This window comes from Eutrigla gurnardus (assembly GCF_963514095.1).
Source record: "Eutrigla gurnardus genome assembly, chromosome: 12".
Lineage (NCBI taxonomy): Eukaryota > Metazoa > Chordata > Actinopteri > Perciformes > Triglidae > Eutrigla > Eutrigla gurnardus.
Window position 1 is genome coordinate 13842099 of NC_139926.1, and position 27946 is coordinate 13870044.

Here is a 27946-nt window from a genome sequence, read left to right on the forward strand (position 1 = left end):
TCTGTCCACTATTCAACAAGCTCTTAATCACATACTTGAGATGTTAAAGGTAAACTAAAGTATCCCAAGTTTTGTAAACCAGCTTACGTCAAACGTCGACTGTTATTTATTATCTATTGAAGGATAAATGCTCAAACTTAAATATTCTGTCAGAGTGATATATGAGCTCCCGTAATAAGAGCTCTGGGAAGGTCGATGCGTGATATCCGTGTGTGTAGATGTAGTCAATGGTTATAGACACATAACTGTGTAGCTGCTGCGCCGACTTCAGAAATGTTTCCATCTTTATCTGACAGGTGGGGGATGAATGAACAATAGGGTTGAAGCTCAGCTCATGTGGAAAACAAAGGGGAGCACTTTAAGTTGTGTATGTGTGTGTCAGCTCACTGTCGCACATTAGCATTGTTATGGCCACTGGTCTGCTTTAAGGCACAAAAAAAAAAAAAAAAGGGAATAATATTATGGTTAGGTATATCCTAATGCTGGCCTTCCCTCAGAATAACTTTAATGATATTCACATTTTGACTGGGGCGATTTAGCAAGATTTGTTACCTGCAGCGACAGTATTGTTTTGTGTGTGTGTGTGTGTGTGTGTGTGTGTGTAGCAGGAACTATATCAGAGGTGGCTCAGGGTACTTTGTGGAGTGTTTATACGTGGACAGACTTCTTTCTTTCAATGGTGCAAGTGTGCTGAAGATCGTCCGTATCTGTTAAGGTTGACCTTACTTCATTTATTCCTACCGACTGTACAGATACCCAACACACTTAGACTCTCCCCATTTGACTTCATTCAAAACAAGCTGCTTCCTTCTGGATCTTTCCATTCCTCTGCCAAATGATGTTGTGATATTGACAGATGTAAAACGCGACAAGTGAAGGTGTGGGAACACACTCGGCGGAGATGATGCATGCTGCCACAGCTGCAGCTGCGAATAGAGCCTGCAATCATCCCGTCAATCAGATCCGATGAACGGAAGGAATCCTCAGTCTGCCGTGTGCCGAGCTTTCTTGTCTCTGAGAATTAAACCTAAGGAATACGCTTGTTTCAGATGAGCCATTGAGGAGTGCAAATGAAAGGAAACTGTTGTCCCATATTTTGCATCATTGTAACAAACAGCAACAGCATGCAATAGATATGAGTGGAATGTATGTAATTCCCCAGAAACCACTGATCTCTGCTCATAACTCTTTGGTGATTATGGATTAAAAGTGCTACTTCACTCTCATATCCCATGCTTTGCTCTACATGAGAGTGCAATCTGAATGACTGAACTATTCATCAGTTTGCTCTTCATCCCCCGGGGAAGTGGGAATTGGCCAGCAGAGGGAGCTGATATCCAAGAATTATGAAAAGTCAAATCCAGTCCATCTTGGCGTGTACTTTCCTGCCCATGAATTTTCCACAAAGCAATGGATCAGTTCTCCTCAAGCTTTTGAATATTTCACTTGTTAATGGTCTTTCACAGGCAAACATTACCTGTGTACAGCACCCCGTTGATGGTGCCATAACCTCCTCCTCGATAGCATCCCTTTCTGTTCTTCGGCGTTCAGTATTGATTACTGTGCTCAACAACAAAAGATGGAACAGTGGGAGGGCCGTCCGGGGTCCCGGCTGACACACAGACATCAGCGCGGAGGAGAGGTGAAAATGAAGTGAGACGTGGGTGAATAAAACATGTCTCTGAGGACGCTGCCTTGTTTTACTGCTGTCTGGGCTCAAGAGGGAACGGTGGGCCTCCCTGATGGTTAATCCTCTCTGTAATGAAAGGGCAAACACGTTCAGCCTCACAGGCACTCACACTCACAGCACACACATAGTAGTCAAACACACAACATGCACGCACAGCTGTACCCCGAATCCTGACTCCACGTCTTCTACTTTGCACACGTTCTCTTCAGTTGCTGTCACCTACTGATTTAATTATTACAAGTTTAAACTCGATACTAATCTTCTAGATCTCCGTCCTGAAGCAGAAAGCTCATTTACAGTATTCTGTTCATAATTTTCTGTACATTATTGTCTCCCTTATGACCTTGTGAAAGAGCACACAAGCTATTAAGAGCGATTCAGCTGATGTTGTCTCGGCCCGGGCTAGCCTGCTTAACAAGTAACACGATCCTGACTCCATGCTCTACTCTACCTTGTCATCAAACTCCGCAGAAATTGATTAGATGGCTCCCTAAGCTTCATAATGTTATTTACTCTATTGGATAACCGTGTGGGGAAACAGTCGTGTGATCCGGTGCAGAAGCGGTAAGTGCATTCAGCAACATTTCTGCCATCATAATCAAAAGTTGAAAGTTGTGTGTAGTCTACAAGGCTGATACATTAAGATACGTTGTAAACTGTGTGTGTGTGTGTGTGTGTGTGTGTGTGTATTGAGTCTAGACAGAAAAAAGGTTTTTGTAATATAACAAATGAGTATAGATTTACACCGTGCAGGCTGTTTGAGCCTTTGATTTGTCCTCCAAGAAAACAGATTTCCATCTTTTAAATAAACTAATAGTACACGTTGAGCATAACTAGGTAATCTAGCTTTCTGTCAAGTTTGAAAACAGAAGACCAGTGCAACGTCTGTACATCATCATGAAGTAGCTTTCTTAAGTGTGTTCTTGAGTTCTTACAGTCTAAGTTTATGTTTCCTCCCAAATTACCAGACTAATAAAGCATTCTTTTATAACAGGAAGTAACACGTGGGATTTCATTTGAAGTGAACTACAAAACGTTACCGCATCTGCATGCGGAGTACCGTTCTTCTGTTGAACAGCTGTGTTTTCAGTCATATCTGCATCTATTTTATATATATATATATATATATAAACAACAGCACTTTACCTATGTAGTTATGAAGAGAAATACAATACAGCAAACACATTTTCATAATAATATAAAAAGGTTGAATTCTCATTTAATTGTGCATTGCAATATAATACAGTATCATACTCCTCTAGCCCATTGAAGCAAAAACACATTTTAAAATTATTGTTAAAAAAAAATCTAAAATGTTTAAAGTCATCGTGGTTCTAAATACAAACACCTTCCCTAACCAAATAACTTACTTATGTTTGCATGTGTGTGTGTGTGTGTGTGTGTGTGTGTGTGTGTGTGTGTGTGTGTGTGTGTACTATAATCAAACAATATTTGTCCTGGTGTGCCTTCATCCATCCATCCAATACTTCTCTCTGATATCACCTCACTTCTCCATCACACAGACATGGCTTCGTACACCTGAGGGAAGGCAGAGAAGCTTTTCCATTGGCCAGCGAAAGATAATGAGACAACACTTAAACTCATCTGCGCAATTTTGCCCCAAATTAAAATGGATGGATTTGCAACAAAGACAAACCATGAAGCCCTCTCTCGTCGAAAAGAGATTTGGAGGATTAAACATCTCCTCAGTGTTGTTTTTCCTCTGTGTGATGAAATATGCGCTGCAGCAGTGTGAGAGTTGAGTGGCCAACAATCGTAAGTGTCACTGTGTTATGGATTATGGCGGTTTTGCCCGAGTCCAGGACTCACCTCGGGGACTTCATAAAGCTCCTGACTCCTGGCCAGGCTCTCATTAGGCCCACACATCCCGTTTGCCCTCTACCTGACAGCCCTTGGCAAGTGTCGTAGTAAGTGTGTGTGTGTGTGTGTGTGTGTGTGTTGAATGTCTTGATTTGTAAGGCCAAACCATGCACATCGCAGCTCAGTGATGACAACACACACACAAAGTACACTGCCGGGGATGATTTACCGTAGTGAGGAAAGCGTCTGTGTGAAACATGTCAGTTCATAAGTAGAATGTTTCCAAATTCGGTCAATTATTTATTTATCACCCCTCCTCGTTAGGGCAGTGAGGCTCCAGGGAGTGCCAGATATATGCTGCGTGGTGAAACAATGAGATGAAGGAAAGGGTGGGGATGAAGACTTTGGCGCCTTATGATTATTTTCCCAGTCACAGAAACTGACTTCACAAATGGATTATTGTTTTTATAGTTCTTCATCCCTAGTAATTGTTTTTATCGCCCTAACTTCACCATCATAACCGACACCCTTATGCTAACTAATAGATTTGAGTTTGATTTCAGAACTAAAAAATAATAAGTTCAGCAACATCACAAAGATTTCAAACTATTTAATAATCTAATCAAATATTTTATCATGAAATAAAAACATCCAATGGATTTGGCTTGAATAAATAAATAATAATCCATAATTTAAATTAACAGGTGGGATTGTGACAGAAATCAAAATGATAGTTTCTCCTGTTCTCCACACTATAATTTAATAACCTTATTGAAAGATCAATTTGGGACTACATATAATTACACTAGTGAACATAAGAGCACATCAATGACAACAATCAATATGCTTTTAAAGAACGCTACTTGTCTTATTGGTTTATTTTGGCTCAAAACATCTCACACTGGCCAGGATGGCATGAGCATATTATATGTCAACATGATTTCTGAATTTTCAGCATAAATAAGAAATAAATATTTATTTTAAAGGTAAAAATTACAACATTTATACCAAATTAATGTATCTTTGTCAATTTGGATACAGTATACTTTGAATATGCCCAATTTATGATAATGTATGCTTAAACCATTTCTCCACCACGCTTGTCAGTTGAGAAGCGATGCCATTCACTTTCCCTTTTCATTATGCATTCAATTTGTCTCTGTCTGTGAACGGCCTCTTGTGTCTGTTTAAATGGAGCGTATTTAGAGGAGATACTGGGCTTCACCCTGAAAATGACTTCTGACACTTTACAGACATTCACTAAACCCGACGCTAGGAATGGAAGTGGGTGAAGAAAAAAAAAAATCATGAATACATTTTCCGTCATCCACGTGGCCAAGATATTCTATTTACAACACATTTCTTTGGGTCTTTATATCCAGTTAATGAGATTTCAAATAAATGTGAAGTGAACGGCATTTAAATTGCTATTCAGTCTGGAGGCATGGCACTGGAAAAGGGAGGGATTCCACCAGATGACAGAAGAGCTATTACCGGACCCGCTGTGTTTGGTGAACAGAGCAGTTCTGGGAAATGCAATAAGCGGCAGGCGCTGGTGAGGACCGTTTGAGGGTTTGAGACTTTTAATCTGGTGAACGGTGCGGTGTGGGGAAGAAAAGGAGGAGAGGCGTGAAAGGATGCCGATATTAAAGGAGACAGAGAGCCGTGTTCGAGAGTGAGTATCTGCGTGTTTTTTTAATCATTCTGTCACACAAACCTCAATTTTAACGTCCTATTGAATTAAGTGGGAACAAAAAAGCTTACGCCACACAGTATAACAATATCACACACACAGCTGTTTGTTACAAATATGCACGTGTGCAGGAAGTATTCAATCAGTCCCACCATGTTGCACAATCTCATCAAATGTGTTAGACGCCGGTTTAAACTGCTGTGCAAAATAATATGGCCTATCTAACAGTAACCCCTCCTCCAAAATAACTTGAATTATTGACTGACTTTGACTGATTCATTAAACTTTTTTTTTAACTTTAATCTCACACCATAAAACTGAACTAACCACTTCCCCCCCTCATCTATCCATGACAAGACATTTAGTCCTCATAGTGTAGAGTACGAGAAGACGCAGCCATGCGACCCCATTCCACCGTTATCTCAGCAGAGAGGACATCAAGGTTTCTGGAGGCTCCGAAGACTCCATGAGACCTCTAGCGTGAGCCAAAGACACAGAGAGAGGGGGGATCAACTGTATGTGAGATCTGAAGGGCCAGGGTCTTCAGGGCCCATCCACGGGAGACCTGCCAAATGCTGACAGCACCCTCCATGACACCCCATTAGATTTCAACAGGGACTCAAGAGATGGAGACTAAGTCAGAGCAGATTTCTGGATTCAGTGTTACAGGCAACAATTTGTATCCAACATATACATTTTAGAAGGAATCATTGAGTTCAACATGTTTACTATAAAACTATATCGACGAAAAAATTATAGAAAAAGGGAGAGTCCAAATACATTTATTTCCATGTATATTTTGTTTTATATTATAATGGTCTGTTATTTCATGTAAAAAGTAGCTTCGCATAAGTGGTGAATAATTTCCAAATTCATCAGTTTATTTTATCGATGGTGGCTGAAAGAGCACTTAGTTTTCACACAGGACACAAACAATGGTGTGCTGGGTGAAAATCCTGTGTCCGTTTGACCCATCCATCCACCCCAACCTCCTCTGTATGCAGACTTTATTGCCCTTCATACAATATCACCTGACCTCATAAATATGATCTATAAAATCTCTGTTCAGCTAATGGCAGGTGGAGGTTAATGCACGTTGAGAGCCTTTTGCAATACCAAACCGAAATAAAATGTGAGTTGCAATAATTAAAACTGACCATAACATAAATATAAAGCATCTTTAAATTATCTAAAAGACACTTTATTTATATATGAAATTCATTATTAGGTATAACCCCTTGAGATGTGCCGTTGATGAACCCCAATGAGCGCTAAAAGATGGTTTTAAAACGTGTATATTAATATCAGCAGTTTTGCCCACATTGCAACTGTGTGCCAAAAAGCAGAAGTACTGTCATCGTGGCTAATGCAGTTTAATATACTTTACACTAATCTAAAATTGTGCTCCAACGGTTGATCTGAAATATGTTTAAAGAGGTTGTTGAATTATTTTAACAGGCACGAACCAGCCAATCAGATCGGAGTAATTTTTTAGAGCTGTATCAGGAATAACGAGCCACTATATTGTAAAATATGTTGGACATTTTCATAAAGTGAGTTATAGTGCATCTGGACACAGCCTGTCATCCAACACTGTACTTATTGTCCGACCCTTCCTCTTCCTCTGGATGTCTCAACTGGCCCTGCACTCGGGTCCATCCCCACCGAGGCTGTCATGCGTCTGTCCAGGTTCCGCCAATGCCGGATGAAACCAATACCTATGGATTCCACGCAAAGAAAATGTATGCAGACATCGGCCCATGACATCAAAATGACACAGCTGCCACAGTAGCGCTTCTAAAATTTCCTATCTGAGTAGCACTCATAAATACTCACTAGACATTTTGACTTTTGGACAGCTGGTTTTCCAATGCAGCAACATTCCTCAGATAAAGGTTTTAAGGGCTTTTGGACTTTTCCTCACAGTGGACGTCAGGAACCAGGTAGTGGTCTAATCCATCTTGTCAGGAATCACACAGTGAAGGGAAAAATTTACTTAGAGAGGACATTTATCATAATATTTTAACCTAGACTTCAATCTCTGTCTAAACTCAAATGATATTGAACACGAAGGTCCCAGATCAGAGGATGCACATATGAATCTTTTATCAATTTATGCCACTTTTGCGTTTAATGAATTGGAAGCCAAACTGACAAAGAGTCGGTATCACCTAATTATGAGTCATTTAGATCCCTTGTCAGAAATAATTGGCTATAGATAATTTAATCTACAGCCACACAAGCAGCGGTGTGAGGTTGTACTCAGGAACAGCTACATGCTAACATGCCCGCACACTAACACCATGCTATTTAGCATGATAGCTCAGTCTGGACCAAAGGGCCAACCAGCATTGCCATACATGAATACGAACACGATTTGATCTCCGCTTATTACCATTGTTGGATGAACTCTACTTACCAATCTTTCCCCCCCTGTGGGTGCAGATGAATATCCATAACTTCTGAACAATGCACAATAGTCAGTAGAAAATGGTTTACACGCAATAGCTCATTTCAGAGGTACTGGTGCATGTGTGCGGTGAAACAGGAGAGGCGCAGCATCACCAAGCATTTGCTGGAAGAACGGCAGGTGATAGACACCTGACTCCACATGTGATGACTGTAACGCTTCCGTTAATCTTTGCCTTCCAGCTTCTTCCAGGTGGCATCTGAGCACTGCTCAACCATTGCGTCATCTTGTAGCATGAAATGGGCTTGAACTGAAAGAAATAAGGGAGAAAATTACATTACATTTTAAACTTTAATATTCCTTTCTTTCTCTTCCCATTCATCCCTCCTCATTTTTATTTCCCTCATTTCCTCAGTACTTGTCCCTCTGTTCTTATCCTCCTCCTCCTTCCTCCTCTCCTCTCCTCCCACCTCGCGGGTCTTCCTGACAGCTGGTTTCACTGACATGTGTTTGCCAACAACAGACCGGCGAACACTGATCACTCAATCCTCCGCTGTCCAAATATTTCAGACTGTTTCCATATCAGACCCGAATCATTGGAAACTCCACAGCATCTCTTATTCATGGCAGCCATAAATTATTCTCCCTGATATGAGCTCCAGTCACGTAAAGCAAAGCTGGGGACTGTGGCACACTTTGACAGGGAGATAATGACGTATGGAGACAAGCAGGAAAGAGAGAGAAGCGAGTTGACGGACAGCGAGGTTGAAAGAAAGAGATTAGCAGAGGGGTCAACAGACACGACGCAGAAACATCGGAGGCAGCGAAAAGTAATGGAACGATTCCGCGGGGATGCTTCACCCACACAGACAAGCAAAGGGTTAAATGTTAGCGAGTGTAGTCGGAGATTGGAGCACACTTCATCTTTGTACGAAGAGCAGCTGGACATTTCAGTGTGTCGTTCGATGTACTCTCCAACAGGACACTTGAACCAAACATAAAGGAAAAGGAACATTTAAGTCATGATGTTCTATATGTGCAAATAGCAATACAATTATATATAGGCCTAGTCATTATGATTTTATTGATCTGATCATATGTTTATCAGGCCTTTGTTTCTCTCTAATTGTGTAATGTCTTCTATGCTAACCTAACTGAACAGTGATATAATGTTATTTTTTAGATTTTAGATTTCCTTTTTTTGTAAGGAACATTTTGAGTGATTTTTTTTAAAACACAGACCACATTTCTTATTTTTTTAACAACAAACAACACACATCTTAGCAATAAAGCATCCATTACCCATGAAAATTGCTGTTGAGGGCTCTTTGTTAAAAGGTTAATGTGTGCACCCTTCCAATAGACACTGTGCTGAGAGGTGAAGCCCATATAGGCTCCAGAGACATCTACACTCTGTGAACCTCACACTCTTCTCTACCAGCTGATTTTTAATTTTTTTTGGGTTACATTATAACCATTCAAAAAAGTGGTAATATATAACCAGTTATAGGATGTATTGTGGTATAGTTTTATCCCAGTTTCTGCCATGGAAACAATACATAATCTATAAAAAAAAATCTAAACATTTCTACATATGCAAGATTTAAATGAGTCGTTTTTTACAGGCCAAGAAAACTCAAGTCTCTTCCACAACAGTGCAAATATGTTTAGATTTAGATCTCTAATTGCATATTTCACAGATAATGATGGTGTTCTGCTGCTGAGCAGCAGGGAAACGTCTTTATGATGCATAAAACCTTTGATATGGTGGCAATGGTTTCCCTGATCTTTTATGATGGAATGTTTAGAATGGAAACAAAAATGCTGCATCTTGGTAATTTCCCTTTTTTTTTTAAAAAAAAACGTGTATTTATTCTAAAACAGACAGAGACATGGTTTCAAGTGAGTCATTGAAAAAAAAAATGCTGTGTGACTAAATGTGTATTCCTCTTGTTGGACAGAAGGAAAGAAATGCGTCCATTACATTTGACTTTTTAGTATAAGTTACCAGAGACAGATTATGTTACACCTCGGTTTGTGTTTGCACTGCAAATACTCCGGTTAACGGAAATGAAAAGCTGCCACAGAAACACACGTCTGCATACTCCCATTAATCAGAATCATCACTGTGTGAGGAAATGCCATCACGTTTAATTATCGGTTCCATTCAAAGAAGATGGCACGCCTGCTGTAAACACGCCCAAGGTCGGGTTCCTACAAGCAGCGTAGGAGCAGGTCAGCTGCAGAATAAATCAGCTCCCTGGTTGGTATTGTGTTGTGTATTATTGTTGAACCCGCCGAAGCTCCACACTTAAAGCCTCTGATCCATGAAGAGTGCCGGTGTGTGTCACTGTGATGGATATAGTCATTACGATGCCCTCCGTGTCTCCGCGTCTGTCCTTCTGCACTTCGGCCCGTTGTACTTTTACTTCATATATTCCTAAAAACTTCCTGTAACACATAAAGCACGTATAAAGGCTAACCAGGGTTGGTCTCACATTTATTTTAGGAATACGTGAATAAAGGTATCAATTTTGCCTGTGCTCACTAGTTCATTAATGCTAATGTTAATGAAAATATATTCTTTAAAACTTCATTATAATGTTTATTTTTTATAATTTATTATATTTTATTAAAAGGTTTGACATGGGTGTCAAATTACATTCTTTTCGACAAATGAGGTTAGCATTATTCCACGTTTTTTTTAATTTTTTTTTTACTGTAAATAAATCTCATACAAAACAATGTAACAAAACAATGTAATTTTCCATATCTCTTTTTGTGAATTCTTACTGAAGGAATAATATTAAAAATAATTTATAAAGCAGCTGGTCAATGCAGATTTCAGGCAAATATCCCTCAAACAGGAGTAAATAGTGCATTTCTTGGGGACTTTTCAGCTGTGGATCATTATTTGAGTATTTTCAGCAGGAGGACAATGTGTGTCGGATTGACTCAAAATGAATTACTAAGCCCAATAAAAGGAACACATAACTAAGTCACCCCTCTACAATAGTGTGACTTATTTACGTGTATTTTATGACTACATAAAAATGCAGATTATCACAAGCCTTACCTAAACTCTCATGTGTTTGTGTGATCTTCAACAGCCCAAGGAGAAATTTCACCAGAAATTCAACCATGACAGCCAACTCACTAATTGCATGCCATGTAGCCAGTAACCTGACCTCTGATTCAAAGGACTGCCCATGCTGTTGCGGATTATTCTCGTTTGGTACCAGCGTTCGCATTTCATTCACAGCCGCTGCACCTCTCGATTGCCTGCCTCTAACTCCGACAGTAGACTGCTGTTTGAACTTTCACACCGCGGCAAGAAGGAATACCACATGAGAAGGTGTAAAACCACCTCAATTCACCCCCCGAAGGCCTTCAAGTGATCTCACGGTTTCCTGAGTGTTGTGCTACATTTATTGTCCAACACGTTTGGGAGTCCTGTGAATTAGTTTTCTCTCTATTACAAAGAGAGGGAGAGGGGCCTGGTAGACAGAGCATTGAGGAGTATTGACCAAGAAGCGCTCCACTGCTAATGATCTCTCCTTGGACAGAGAGAGAGAGAGACACACACACACACACACACACACACACACACACACACACACACACACACACACACACACACACACACACACACACTTTAATCCAGGGAGTCTTTGAGTAACCAAAGATGGTGATTGATCTAAAAAGCTGCAATCATATATATATTAGGAAATATGTCTCCAGCAAACATACTGTATCACTGCTCCCTTTAAAGCTCTGTCATGCTTTTTCAAAAATCCATGTGATCCATATTAAGCGAAGCAGCAAAGGTGTTTCAGTAAAGGAGGAGCTCCACTCTCTCCAGTAGAGGCTGAGCAGGGACAGCATATCTGCTGCTGCCAGGGCTGGGACAAACATGGAACTAAAATAAAGAACCATTTGTTTTATGAATTTTCAGGATGTATTTTATTAATTACATTCAGTTTTTCCACTCATGTCACAATAATTAAAATCATTAAAAAACAAAAATAATAATCTTTGTTTTTGTTTTTACAAACTTGCCAAAAATGCCCAATCATAATTTTGCCAATTACTGTGAGGTACTTAATGTAAAATGGCAAACTGATCCTGGAATGTGGTGCATAATCATTGCAAAAAAATACTTTGGTGACAACAAAATAGCAAGTTCTCGCATATAATGCAGAAATCTAATTAGCATGAATCATTTTAAAATCGTAACTTCTTAGAGACGTTGTTTTCTGGGGATGAAAATAGGTTTTCCTTTCCAGTTTCCTTTCTTTCCCTTTCTTTGTTGATTCTTGATTAAATGCAAGACCGCTACATCAAAGAAATCTATGTGATTAATCGTCCACAAACCTGAAATTCTTCAGTTAGATGACAACCAATGAATAAAGAAGCAAACAACAGATACCTATTCTCCAAAAAAAAAAAATGTAATAGACTGGCAACAGTATGAAAGGAGCTTTAGAGTAAACTCAACCAACTCATTGGATGAATGTTATGAGTTTTGAGTTAAAATATTTAAATGTACACATATCACACAAACCCAATGCTGTTTTGGGACATTCAAGATCATGCAGCACGACGCAGAAGAAAAAGAGACAGAAATGAGGGAGGAATATCTTTTATTCCATTTCATAATAAGTGTGGGTTTCATTCCCATACATACGCGGTGGAGTTTTTAATTGAAAATGGAAATTTCTCTATTTAAGTCCTGATTATCATAGCAGGTGGAGAGCAATTAAAATAAATGAATGATGATCTGGCTCTGTCCGTGCGTTACAAAACGCTGGGGGCATCTTAACACATTCATACACACCCACATCTTATTCTCTTATCGCAGATTCATTTAACATTTGGCCTATATTCTCTGCACATCTGTGTGTGTAAGAAAAAGATGGTTTACATTTCAGCTTTTGCGTATATCGAACAGCTGAGAATGCAGGAAACCCGACTGTCATCCGCCACACGGAAAACTGAAACAGTCACATCGTATATCATCATCATCATCATCACCATCATCATCAGAGACACATAAACACACACAATGAGAGGATGACAGGATGTAGGAGAGGCACAGCAGGGAGGAGCATCGGAGAGATGTTCTCTTGTGGCCAGTATCTTATAAAACCCCTTAAAAAAAATTTTAATGTTTACTCTCACTGAATTAACACATATGCAGGGATCAACAATACGAACCGATCTGCAACATCAACATAAATCATAAAAACATCATTTCGTTTTCACTCTTGAAATACCCCAGTCTATACGTTGTTTTATATCTTTAAATTTGCATTTTTTCTAGGAGTGTAAAACGCATCCTGTCCTCATATATGTGGTAAACTACAAATAAACAACCATTGTGGTTTAACCTACTCTACATCCGTGATTACTTGTGGAAATCTAAATTGTGTCCTTTAAAATCTTAAATTGCAGGTAGGCGTACAGAGAGTCTGTGCGCGGTTTGAAGCAGATACTTGTGAAAAGTATCCGTTTACCACAAAAAAAGGAAAGCATGCGGGGCCTGTTTAATGTAGACGATGGGGTCAGTAACATAGGAGCTGCTTGTCTTCTGATTGGAGCATGTCTTGTTGATATCATTATACCCTTTCAAGTAGAAGCCAGCTGCTTAGGTTTAACTTTAAATGATTCTCTAAAAATAGCCACGATGCATCATATCTTTACAAAAATATCCCATCAGATAAGTTGAGGTAGATTTGACATGATAATTGTTGCATGTGCCAAAATGTGCCACGGTGGTGGTGGTCTGTCAAAACGGGACTAGTTGGGGTTAGGGGGATAAAAGACAGGGGGGCGGCGAGCGAGATAACGCAAGGGAAGCTGTTTAGATGAAGAGACGCAGGAGAACAAGAGTAAGAGATGATGCACAGAAATGTGCCGGAGTTAGGAAAGAGATCTCAGAGGTGTGTTTGACAGGAAACACACTCACCATGCCCCAGTTGGGTGTCGTCTTCAACTTCAGCCCCCGCTGATGGATGATGAGACACACCAGTGGGAGCCGAGCGGCGAGGCGGGGACTGGGAATTGGAACCGATGTCTGGAGCGCCCCCCCCTTTTGCCATAAATTAAGCAAGGACGGCAAGGATTGAGCAGCACAAAGTTTGTGTGTGTGTGTGTGTGTACTTTTATAGTTCTATCCTTGTGAGAACCAATTTGAGATTTAGATTTTAAGGAGTGGAGACATTCTTGTGACGTGAGATAATTTTTGTTAAAAGGAGTTAAGGGTTTATGGAAGGCAAAGTCAAATGGGAGAATTTGAACTAACAAATCATTGTTTTTGAATTCAGGTTTTGGTTTTTGTAGAATTATCGACTAACTTGCCGTGTTTTATTGCATGGCTTGATTTAGCACATCGAAGTGACGGTCATCAAAAGAAAGGACACACAAATGTGTGTGTGTGTGTGTGTGTGTGTGTGAGAGATGTAGCGTTGCCGTGTGAACGATAATGGTCCGTGTGTATGCATTTGTGCTTGTCCATGCATGACTATCCGAGTGCGTTGACTCGCATGTGTGTGGAATCTCATATTGCATCCAGATGTCACGGCGAATCAATTCAAGTCAAAGACAGCCCAACGTGTTTCATAAGGCTCACAGGCCCACGGCAGGTGCGCCCCCTCCCCCGTCTGCAGCTTTCAACAACGTGCTGGTGGTTGGTAATACAAGTAGGAAAATGGATTGACACAATTGAGTGAAATATCAGTCTTAGATTAAATATGGAATCACAGGTGTCATCAGCGTATAATCACACATTTTATTCCCTCAATATCAACAGACAACAGGATGTCATTGAAGCTTTCGATACATGAAATCACTGCAAACATCCTATGAATTTCAAGCCAAGTGTGACATACCTGTATTAGATTATTGTTTGACACTTGGAAAATACAATATACTGTAAAATTGTAATGGGACTTACAATACATGGTATTTATATTGTGTGACCAAGAAAGTTTCAATTCCTGATTTCTCAATCACGTCATGGTACGAGGCAGAACTCAAAGATAACAGCTTTAAATATCGACACAATCGTTCCCTTCAGAGGAGTTCCTGGGAAAGTCTCATAAAAAAGTTATATATGACAAGAGACATTTGATGTATCAGTGATTTATTATCCATTTTCTAATCCACCTCTCAATCGAACTCTTGATAAGTAACGATCGCACTTCGCCCCTGAGGGCCTCGTTACCAGCACGATCCCATCGACCCACAAACTGGACACACTTGCACACACACACACACACACACGCGCACACACACACACACACACACACACACACACACACACACACACACACACACACACACACACACACACACGTACTTGCTCATGGTGGGACATGCTACAATCCGTGTATGACATATTTATGAAAAATATCAGCAACTGTAATAACTGCTTTTGACATGCCAACTATATATACTCATACCTCCGGTGTCAAATCATCCGTCATTCCAGCACAGCATGATCCATTAGCCTATCCCAAATTTATATGACAAATAGTCTTAAGCGAAAAGTAGCGGAGTGAGAATTGAGCGGATAGAAGAAGAAGAAGAAGAAGAAGGAGAGAGAGAGAGAGAGAGAGAGAGAGAGAGAGAGAGAGAGAGAGAGAGAGAGAGAGAGTGATACTCTGTCATCCGTCTGGGTTGGATCACGCTGGAGAGAAAATGCACTTGGGGGCGCGCAAAAAAAACACAATAAATGACTCTCCATGCTTCTCATTCGTAATGCAGGATTATCATCCTCAAACCATACATCACATGGAAAGGAGTCTTTTTGCATTTTGCGCACATGCACGGCCATATGAAAATAGACAGGACAAAGGAAACGCATGCATTCACACAGACTCGCAAAGTGCTAAAAGCACGGCAAAAAGCCATTAATCCACTCTGTGACTGGGAACGGGTCCAAATGGACTCGTGTTTGTGTGTGTCTGCTGTAGGTGCCTGGAGTTTTGATATGGAGGCATGTAGCAATCACTCCCCATGTAAACTAATGGTTATGTGAATATATAACTCCATTTGTAAATGCACCTCCGAGGGCTATAACTGAAGCAAGCTCTATAAATATTTCTGTCATCATAAGTAGTAATCAGTAATACGTAGCAAATTCAAAGTATCCATCCATGTGAAAGTGTGAATGGAACCTAAATGCTGTGTGAGGTGGCTAACTCAGCCAATATGGTTACTGTAGCTGTGGCAACTGTCACTACAACAGTGGACTTCCCATCCTCCAAACCTCTGCCGTGACAATAAAACACCCTCCCACAGTTCCTAACAAGAAAATCAAGAGAAAGGTCAAACCTAGCCACCAATGTATAGTTATTACATTTGAGTCACAGAGCTGTTCAGAAATAGGAACACCTGGGAATCTCTGAGAAACACAACGGCGGTCTTAACAATACTTTCCACATGCATTTCCACAATCTATTCTAATCCCAAACTTTAATTGTCATTTATATATGTCGTTTTATATGTCCATGAAAAATAGGGATTTCTGGTTTCTTTGAACACAAACCATGATCATTGAGACATTAACCAAATAGTTTTGTTGCCCAAACGTTTCCTCAAGCCAGATACTTGGCTGATATGAAATTCATTTTTGATATAGTGTTTTTGTCAACTTTCAACATATTCTGTGTATAATATTACAAACTGACTTCCTATCTTACTCCCGTCATAATTACTACGGCCACCAGAGGGCTTTGGAACTTGAACTGATGACTGATTCTTCTTATGAGGACAGTCATATTGGACTACCCGACTACAAGAATGAATGTCTTTTCAAGAAATGCTGATAGATGTATAGATTTTTACCCTAATTAAGTGAGTTGACTTTAATTTCCAAGAACTTGACCAACTCTAACCAACATCTTTTTGAGACATTGTGTTTTCATGAGGTCACATTCATGTGCATGCAGGCAGAGACACAAACCCACATAGTTTCTGACACGATAAGATTAGCCATCAGAAGCCATTTATCTATTGTCTGCCTAGGAATAGATCGATGTGTTTATGTGCATTCACGTGACGTTGCAATGTGAGATATACAGCGCTCATTGTTGAATGCTTAATTTATGTGATGCTCTTTCATCTGTGAGTACATGTCACAGAATAGAATACTAGCAAATACGTCAAATATAATATTTTTTTTAGACTCAGAAAATTTGGATTTTATTGTTTTCCAGGTATCTAACACTTGACCAGCATGTTTACAGTAACTGAATTTAAGAGAATTTTAGGATCACAACTGTGCCAGCAACCGGGAAGCTTCCCCACTTCAAACCCACCCTATATGTTGATCTTGTAAAGTTTCCTGACTAGATATGGGAAATCTCGCCATCTCATTGATACGAACACCTGGCAAAGTACTCCGAACTTCCTCTGTGGTTACTTCCCAGTACAGTAGGTGTCTACAGTCCTACTTTTAACACAAAAACTAACTCACAAAGTGAAAACAATACCAGTCGAATGCCGTCCCAGCTGGTAATTAACTCCTCTCTCCCAGAAACAATTTTCCATTGAAGTCACAGCCAGCACATGTGTCCCATATCAAACATTACAGAATACATTTTATGCCTCTTTGCTCAAACTGGACTTAATATATCAGCAGGGGTTGCAGATGCTTTAAGTCAATGCCAAGTCAGTACTTTGTTGGCTTTGCTTTTTGTTTCGATGAAAATGCTCCGTATCCGACGTTTCAATCCACGGTTCGCCTCATCTAGATAATAATTACATCTATTCTGTTAAATTCAGAAAAGATGCTCAACTGAGTATGAATCAGAGTGTCATTATTATTGTAAGTGTAGTCATTACTTTGACGACAAACCATAGACGTGTTGACAACAATCAATGATAACAAGCTCACAAGCCTATTCAGCAGTACACATATTTTGCCAATTATGGCCAATCACACAATGACAGGAAAACAAGCTCAAAAAGCTTGTGCCAAAATGTTGACTGCATTACATTAAAAAGGACAATGTGATCATCCATGAAGCAACAAACCCAGGTATGATCAATTACAAGCTTCATCACTTGCAAGAAGCCACTTTACAATTGAGTCCCACCTGTAAATAATTCCATCACTTCCAATATTGACTTCACGCTGTGATGCCATTGGGAAGGAAAGTGTAATTCCCATTTTCACACACTTTATTTCTTAACCTCTGCAGTGATCCCTGTCATGGACGGAGGACGTGTCAACAGAAGATGTTGCCATATCGTCTCCTAGATGTGATGAGGTTGACAGTGAGTCCTGCGGTTGCACACCTATAATACATTATTCTCAGCTTGCCATCTGACCACCTGCTACCATGTTCATTTACTCCACCCACTCCCTTAGCCACCCCACCCACGATTCACACGGAGGCAGGTGGTTCACTTCTTACTGGGGTAACGTTGCCATGGTAACTGATGCGGCAGTGCTAACATGCTCCGGAGCAGGTTATGTTCCAGGTAGGAGATCAGCGTGTATAAAAGCACCGACTAGTGACCAATCAGTTCTCTTAGCTTCGGTACATGGGGCGCCAACTCTACCACTGAGCTATCACCCACAATTTAATAATTCAATGGAATACACAAATGTAATTATACAGGCCTCAGGAGTATCTTGTCCTGCATACTATGTTGTTATAGGGAAACCAAATTAGCTCAAACAATAACCGGATGGAGAAACAAACAAAACAATTTTTTTAAAGCACGAGTGTTTGATCAACCACAGCCAGTCCATTTCTGTTTTCACATGACCTCATACTTTTCCAACTGCCCTTTCCTTGACTCTCCTTTCCATCTGCAGGGTGGCCTCATCTTTTCATCTTGTGCTCTGTATCTGAGAGTTGTACAGTAGCTCCTAGAGCAGCACTCCTGATACACCTGTTGTTGACGTGAGTGTTTGTGCATTGATGTATCAATGTCTTTTTAGTACAGCCACTCTTGGCATCTCTGTGCATCTCCACAGATGTACATTTGATGTTGAACTTTGATTCCCCATGGCTCAAATGCATCCGTATGTGTCCATCTACGTTCTATATCGTGTACTTACTCTTGATATGGTAGCTTACTATAAACCACTTACTTCACTGCATCATGTACTTATTATATTTTGTTGTTTTTATTATTTAAAAAATATACATTGTATAGCGTCAGTCACACACACACTGCATACAGACATCAGTGTATTAACCCTAAACTATGTTTTGATGTTGATTCTAGTCAATTCTGGTTATATTGAAGGTGCAAACTTTTAATGGGAATGAATAGAAATGTATGGGGAATTTACAGGAAATAACAGGAATAAAGTGGAAAATATAGGGAATATTTGCAGATGTTTTAGCAACCAAATCATATAGAAGATAGAAGCAAACCTGTTAACATAGCATAAGTATGAGCAATTCAACAGACATAAGCAATTCAAAAATGCATGTATTGCCAAATAACTGTTCATTTTTCAAATGCATACATTGTTAAATGTGTCATGTGAGCTAGCCAGCAAGTGAACTGTCAGGGAAAGTTACTTTTAAAACTGAAGCTGGCAATGTTGGCGGTGTGCAAACTGCTGGTTGTAGTGAAGAACACAGGTAAAAGTAACAATAAAGAATGATTGGAAATCAAAACTCATCAAATAGCATGCTTAGTCACACAACATCCTGCATAGTAATAGCTGGCTCACAAACACTAGCAAAAACAAGTTAAAAAATGTATGAACTGGGTACATTGCTTAAGGCTACGATCTGGTGGAACTCCAATATCATAAAAACTATCAAATAAATTCACTCCAGTGATATAATCAAAACTTCCCTGAAATAATAGAGTCCTTTGGCCCAGACTGGCAACTGTGCGGGTTGCACATGTGAATGCACTGTAGCTACATGCAGATGGTTAATATACTGAATTCCTAATGGACTTCAGGCAACTTCTGTACATGTGATGGAGTGCATACTGCTGCATGAAGTATGTGGTTGCAATTCCATTAAATGGGCATGACTTTGAACTAAAACATGCCAAAAGAGCTTGTGTGACATTTGTTTTTTAAAGTCTATTTAAAAGGTGTGTCTTTTTAGATGCAGTGTTGGTTCTAATTCTAGCTCCCAGTTTCTGACTGAGCTGGTCAGATGATGTTAAACATTTTTTTAGTTGACCGTTTGTCTCCTAGCAATACCTGCCCTCAGATGTCATCATCATCTTTCTTTCAAATTAAGTAGTATCGTATCATAATAATTTTCTCACAACATTCAATTACTTGAATTTTAGGCTAACAATTACAAAGAAAGTCCCATTTGTTTTCACACTTTTCTACCGTACATCCTTCACCCATATCACTCTCTTCAGTTTCTCTTATGCTATTACTTCTCTTCTCTCTACCATTATTTGTATATCTTCTTTTGTCTTTCCTTCTCTTCTGTTCTTTTCTCCAGTGACCAGACAAGATAGTTGATCTGTGGATAGATGAATAGCCTCGGACAGTAATATAGATGGTGGCTTTGACCTGTAGAGACTCCTCAAACTCGTTCTAAATCAATCTAGCGTTCCATCACTGCGACCCAGATGTCCATCGTTGCTCCCTCTCTCTATCCACCTCCCTATCTCTTGCCAATCTCCATTCATCAGTCTTTCTATCTCCATTCTCTCCTCTCATCTTTTCTTTTTTAAATTACCAGAGTCAGTCTTTCTTGACAGCGAGGGGGGGAAAAAGTTTGTCTTTGTGTGCAATACTTTGGAGAATAAAGGAATACACGAGAATGAATTGGACTTTCAAAAGAAGTTTGCCCTGAAACCTTTTGTTCCGTGGTTCTCATGCACTATTCATATTATCCATGAACTCTTCCTAGCTTGGCTTTCCTTTTTTTTTTTTTTTACAAACTAATCAGTTAATGACCTTGAGGCATAAATAAAACAGTCTGATTCACACCTGAAACAGAGAAGTTTCTTTTCTTTTGGTTTCACTTTTTCAATGCATTATTAACAGCTACAGCTAAACAGATAAAAGGTCCATATCATTGGAGTATGAGCCCGATACATTTATGACGTCGATGCTTCCAAGATGGGAATATTTTCAAGGATAAGGCAGCTGATAATCTATATTTATCATGTTGTCAACACATCCTATTCTAACACCAAAACCTAACCCAAAAGCACAGCTTCCACCTGTTTGAGAAAATCAGTCTTTTTAAGAAAAATGCATGTCTTAACAATTTGTAGAATATAGAATAATGCCTGTTGATACAAAAGTGAACTAAATGTCAAATGCAAATGTTGTCGTGTTTCTCTTATTGGAGTAGAACATGTTTTGAAATGTACCTTGAATTAAACTTTAAAGTTGTTACTGTGTGTTCAGACAAAACATGTGGGGCAATGATAAATATTGAAGATATTACTTAGCTAGTCAGTGAAAAACGTGCTTTAATCTCCGGGCTTTGTGAAGGTTCCTACACATTCAAAGAATAAGAGAAACACCTGGTGTTTCTGATGAGTTCCAAGATCTCAATCAGAGGCTGAACACAGAAAAACACAAGGTGACTTATTTTACGGTCGAGGTGGAAAAGTTGCCAATTAAAGCAAAAATGTGCAACGGATTAGCAATTACTCATGACACATGTGATTTAAACATCCATGGAAGGTTCTGGTCTGGAAAGATGAACAATTGTAGCGGATGATAACATCAGATGTGTGGACCAATGTGTAACGCTCTGCAAAGTAATTCATGAAAGAAAGATCAATGCAATATTTCAATCACGGATTTCACACCATTTTCATTCATTTGTGGTGTATTTGGCTCTAATTGCATGATCTGTACTGTTCTTCTGCACTGATTTCATAGCAGAGAACCGTTGATTCTGATTCTCGAAACTCAAAATAGTAGTGCATTCATTTTAAACTTGAACTTTCTTTAGAAATCTAAATCAAGAGTGAAAAGCTTCTCAATACGTGAGTCTTTCCTCAGCAACACTTCTTTGTAATTATTGGAACCACACTTCGGTGGTTGACACGTCATTGTGCTATTTTATCAGGAGGAGAATGCGATGGGGGGAAAATCCCTTCTTCTTGGCGTTGTAATCCCGTGTCTGCTCTCAGACAGGCTATTGGAGCCTTAGCAGAGATGAATCGATGATGGTATTTGCACAGTACTTATCACACCGCCTATCTGCTATCATAGAAACCCAGGGATTACATTCACCTCCAGCTTACCCTGACAGCACTGGAAGGACGGGGTGACTACGATTTTCTTTCTTTTCTTTCTTTGTTTCTTTCTTTGTGAATGTTTACTGAAATCAAGGATCTCTTTTTGGTTTACACCGCGTTGCCTTTGTCTCAACCCAAATGTATCCTGACAGAATGAACTGACGGAGGTTTCAGTTCAGTCAGCTGATCACAGAACAGCAAGATTAGGTACGGATGTGAACATTAACGGATATCAGAAAAGAACAGAGCCGAGGGATTACACGGGGCTCACAACACGCAACAAAGAGCAAGACACAAAAGGAGAGGAGGGGTAGGAGGCAAACGCAGAGGGCTGCAGAGCAATGGAATGAGTGAGAATATGTTTCAAGAATCTCAATTAAAAACAGTGTCGGAAAAAATAAGTAGCCATAGATGTTGTTCCCCTTGATATGCAATAAACTCCTTTGCATGTCTGTCGTGTTTTTTCTTCTTCTTTTGTTTAAGTTCATTGTAAGCCATGCAGAACCAGAACAAAGAGGCGCGACACACATCTGTCCTCTCTGCTCTGCATGCAGGAGACCACCTCCAGCTGTCTGCATAATAAACACCCTCTCTCCAACATACACGCACGCGCACACACACACACACACACACACACACACACACACACACACACACACACACCAAAAAAACAAGCAAAATATGCGGGCCTTCATGTGCACGCTCACAGGCCGCCTATGAGCATTACTGTGAGCGCGACCATTAAGATGTTGTAATTTTTGGGATAATTAGTTGGCCTGTCAGTTTTATGGCTGTACCTTGCTAGCTCTGAGATTAGGCCTCCGAGACCTCCTGTTCTGTTGCACAAGCGGCACTGTGCCTGTGTGTGTGTGTGTGTTTGTGTGTGTGAGAGAGAGAGAGAGAGAGAGAGAGAGAGACAGAGAGAGCAAAAGAGAGAGGCAGACTGAATGCCACTTAGAGGGAATTATAATGACGCCATTTAATTAACAAAACTGCATTCGACTTCCATCAGTGATTCCGAACAGCTTACCCATCATCCCGTCATGTATTGTAATGTGTTTTTGCACATACAATGATGGTAATTTCTTAGCTGTCGTTTATATTCAAATTCCCTTCGTTTTCACTGTAATCATAAGTTTGCTTTCTTTTATAGAAACACAAGGGTTTTAGTTCATGGCGAAAGAGAAATATTTATGCGATCTCAATCAGATCCCAGAGATTAAAAATATAAGAGTCATGGTGGCAGCAGGTTATATGTTCCATATGTTGAAAGGAGCTCTTACATTTTATCCTCCAGCTCTTCGTGGGAGATCCTGATGATGCATTCCCATAAAAACATGTTGAATGATGAAAGTATACAAAGTTATAGTGATACAGTACACTGCAAAATTTTACGCTGTGAATTCACAATAAATTATTGGATACATTTTGCATTACTTTCACAGTAAGGATTACAGCAATATACTGTGAATTAAGTCACAGCAATTTACTGTGATTTCAGTATTGTGATATTACAATGCATTGATGTAAAAGCACAACTGTATACTGTAACTTTACAGCTTCTATGGCAACGCAATTACTGTGATATTACAGTACATTACTGGGGAATTACAACTTTTTTGCTGTACATCATTACAACAAGGCCCTGTACTTTTACTGTGAATTCACAATAAATTATTGGATAAATTTTGCATGACTTTCACGGTAAGGATTACAGCAATTTACTGTGATTTCAGTATTGTGATATTACAATGCATTGTTGTAAAAGAACAAACAACTCTGAGGTAAAGTCAATGTTAGCCCAATGGCATATTTATTAACAAATACATATTTTTCAACATACAGCAAATGTCAAGAAATTCAAGAATACAAGAAATTCAACTTCCTAGTCAAACTTTCCAAAGCCATCTTAAAATGCAGAGAAATTGTGCAGAAACTTGCGAGTCAACTACCTGTCTCACTATGATGGCCACTCAAAGTCAATAGGTTTCCTCAAAAGGGCGCTCGCATGAGGGTTCATTGTTGTCCGCTTCTTGGTCTTTGAGCCTCTTCCAGGATTGATGCCCAGGAAGCACCTGTTAATAAGCAAAGATAGTTTCAGTTTTAAATAGATTTATGGATGAGTTTGCGAGATCAGGATGGTCTCACCAGGCTAGCCTCAGGTACCTCCATTGTCAGCAATTTAGAACTCAAGACAATCATTGAGTTGGAAGCCTGTACTATAATGTGAATTACAAGGTTAAAAGAGATCTTTATACAATACCTTTGAATGAACTCCAGCATCGCCGATCCAGCAGCAGGATACTCGAGGTTGAAGACTGAATAGCTGCTGAAGAAAGCAGCTACTCCGTGTAAAAACAAAGGGTGTGGGCCCATCACGACATGTCCCTCGATGGATATCAGCCGTCCAGAGGGCTTCATCATGTCACCTGAAAATGAATAGATACAACATCATGTGTTATGAGCTCTTTGAGATCTGCTTCAGATACAAAGGGCTATACAAATGTAATTTGTTATCATTATTATTATTTATTGTGGTGATGTAGATTTCTAGAATCAAAACAAAATACTGAGTTAGAAATGTCGATACTAGATCCAAGTAACATTACCTTGAATGAACAAGCAGGAGGTGCTGGGGCGTTCTGGAGTACTAATGTCCACAGCAGTGGCACATGGCTGTAACATAGTAACACACAATAGCATGGATTTAACATTAAAGGATAAATATTGTTCATTGTCAGAGGTAGTAAATCATAAAAGGTAAGAAATGGCGTCTAATGTAATCACTCATTTTACATTTTAAATATTTGAATAAAAAATCTTTACATTTCAAGGATGCGTCAGGTGGTAGAGCTGATGGGTCAGCTGGTAGAGCTGATGGGTCAGGTGGTAGAGCTGATGGGTCAGTATAGGCCCAGCAGCCTGCAGGTAGGACCTCTGCTTCCTAAACATGAATTTGCAGTCCCGTGTGTTTTCTGTAGCAGTCAGGCACCCCACACTAGTAATAATAGGGGGCATTAGTATGCTGTTTTGTGTGCTGAACGAAGTTATACACATTCTCATACACATGCTCACATCCAACCAATTTACAGTGGAACATTGTGGTGCATTTTAACTCGTCACCTACCTGATCTATTCCTCCTCACTCTTAGACTGACACTGAACAGGATGGTTAGCCTGGCCATCTGATGACCTAGAAAAAAAGAAAAAGGAGAAATTACACAAAGGCAACCAACAATATGAATTTCAGTTTGAATGCAGATTATGATAATGAGTATGTTGTAAAAAACATGATCTGTACATAAATGTAATGGACATTTTTGGAGTTACATCACCTGTGTACGGCAATATTATCCCTAGCTGAAACTTGACCAAGAGCAAAAGCGTTTTTGCAGAATAGTAGCCTATCCATGCATGGCGAGCAGCTGGTCTATGTGGAATATCTCTAACGATGCAGGGAGCCGCTACATGCCCCATAGACTAGCTAGTCATTAGCCTGCTTAGATCGGCTACCGTTCGGCAAAACCGCTTTTGCTCTGCAGTCAAAAACGAACGCGAAAGTAAGTGAAAAAGTTTGTGCTTAATGTCGCTACGTGTACTCTACAGTGCGTTATGTTCGGCCATGTTGCCCCGGTTTGATATGAAGCTGAACTGGAGGATGCGGGTGTATTGTTAGCTTCGGCTAACACGGGTAACCCGCTGTCTCGGTGCGGAAAGACCACTCATGAGAGGAGAATAGTGACGGCGACGTTACGCTAATATGCAGCAAAACACTTCCATGTACCGCCGCACGCGCTCACCCAGAGCAGACCAGCCCCGCAAGCGAACATGACGACAACAGTACCGGTAACAGTCCATAACGAAGACATCCGAGTGGAAACAACGGCCCGCTACTGACCAGTTCGGCTTCAAATCAAACCTGGGCTACATGGTCTAACCATATAACACACTGAAAAGTACACGTAGCGACATTAAACACGAACTTCTTCACTTCCTTTCCCGTTCGTTTTCCTTCTTATTTCTCTCTCGTCTTATTGTTCTTATCTCACGTAGCAAATCGTTGCTAATCGTGCTAGCAGCCGTTTGCTAGCTAGTATTATTACTACTGCTATTAGCAAATGCTGTGAGATAACGTTCAACAATTTTGGGCACTTGCTAACAAAATATGAACTGTGTCATGCGAATAACGTTCATGTGAAAGTAAATATTATCATCATATTAAATAACATGGGTGTAAGTGCTGCAAACAGAGTTATGCATGCTGCTCACCTTCTCCATTCAGCCGGGATGAGAAGAGGGAAACCGCCGCGTCTTCAGTTCAAACCAAGTTCGGTTATGTCATGTGACTTCCCAGGGTATAGTTCAATACAGTATTTCACTGTAATAATACTGTTGAATGCTGTGAAATCCTTGCATTTTTTTACTGTGTTGCTGTGATATTACAGACCTTGTTGTGATATAACAGGGGTTTTTTGATTGCAGGATTTTACTGTAAAATTAGAGTTAGATGCTGTAAAATCCAAAGATACTGTAGTTTTTACAGGTATTCATTGGGATATTACAGGGGAACTAAATTACAACAAGTTATTGTAAAATAATACTGTTAATTATTGTGAAATGCTGGTAATTTCTAACAGTGTAAGCAGGTGTGAATGCATAATTCACAGATAAAATTCCAAAGCTATTCAGCTATCCACATCACCCATCACACAGGCTACTGTATACTGTACACTCATGTACGCACAGTACACACATCTGCATCGGCAAGCAACTTTGCCTGCATGCATGTTCTCTAAGGATCTGACTTTTTCTTTCTAAAAGCACTCAACAATTATCCAGCCAGCACAATACTGTACATGCTCAGGGAATAAAGCTGGCAGCACATCAGAGTCTGAGCGTTATTTGCTTTCCATAAAATAAGGTATAGGTAGACTGAGATGGTTGGAAAGTAAAAGAAAAGAGAGAAAAGCAAGAAAAGAAGACAATTCCATTATCCTATTGAACACATGACTGCAGCTTGTGGACATCTTAAACACTGTGTTTACTGGCTGCAGTCCATTAGCTCATACACACTATAATTAATTACCTCAGACATACACTTCCACTCACAAACACACTCTCACTCACATGCTCATGTCCATGGGGCAATTATTCATGACTCGAAACAGGAGAAGACAAGTAATTGAATTATATTGCGTATAAACAATAAACTCAGGAGAAATAAACCTGCTGTTTCTAACCCCCCCCCCCCCCCCCCCCCCCCCCCACACACACACACACACACACACACACACACACTTTACATCCAGTTCTCTTGGCAAGAAACCTGCATGCAACACACGCACAGGGAATCAGGGTCAGATTCAAATTAATCAATGTGGGCATATGGAAACCTCGCATGTGAAGCCAAACACTGTTTTAGTGGAGTCATAGTTTATATTCACATTTTTCCCCCTCATGAATTTGCTATTGTTATCCACGTATGTTTTATTCACTACAAGATTGACCTAAAGTGATGCCGGTTAAGTCATATGTCATGGAGGACAGTGCAAAACAAAGCAATCGATTGCAACGTCAAAGTTGTGCATTAAAAGTTATCACTGAAAGGATCTTGATGGGACCCGAGAGTGTGTGAGGAGCGGCCCAACGCTTTCTCACAGGGAACAAAGAGAATCTGGCAGCGGAGGGAGGGGAAGACAGATACAACAGGAGACACAGGTGAGACACATAAGGGCAGCTGGGTAATCAACACACATGAGGGCGGGGATGTCAAGACATCTGAAACCAGAGGAGAGGTTAGAACGGGGAACAGGAAATGACTAAATAAAACAGGAAATGAACACAAGAACACAATTACAATTGAATATAATTACAGAGACTTTAGCATTCATGGCACCTGCTAGCATGCAAGCAAACATTATGCTCATATGGGCTTTTATAATTAAAGAGAAAAGCTAGAGGGAAAGTTCACTCTTAAAGCAAAAAAAAAAAAGCTGCCATTCATCTGCTCCCGATCATCTCCTCCCTGTGAAGTAGAGTGGATGGATGGTGAGTGACAAATTCAATGACAGCTTCTAATTAATAGAAAGCAGGTCTCCTTGGAATGTACATGAACACT

The 27946-nt window shown here is 39.9% G+C and overlaps 1 protein-coding gene and 1 long non-coding RNA gene across 3 annotated transcripts in view; both read right to left on the reverse strand.

Annotated features, from left to right (window-relative positions):
- epha3 (eph receptor A3) overlaps window positions 1-27946 on the reverse strand; it is a 411842-nt gene that overhangs the window by 260244 nt on the left and 123652 nt on the right. The gene's annotated exons all lie outside the window — the stretch shown is intronic.
- Window positions 23484-24733, reverse strand: LOC311021571. The gene is made up of 4 exons (XR_014598016.1): window positions 24655-24733; window positions 24438-24504; window positions 24092-24257; window positions 23484-23903 (listed from the first exon to the last, which is right to left on the reverse strand). It is a non-coding gene; the product is annotated as an uncharacterized lncRNA (long non-coding RNA).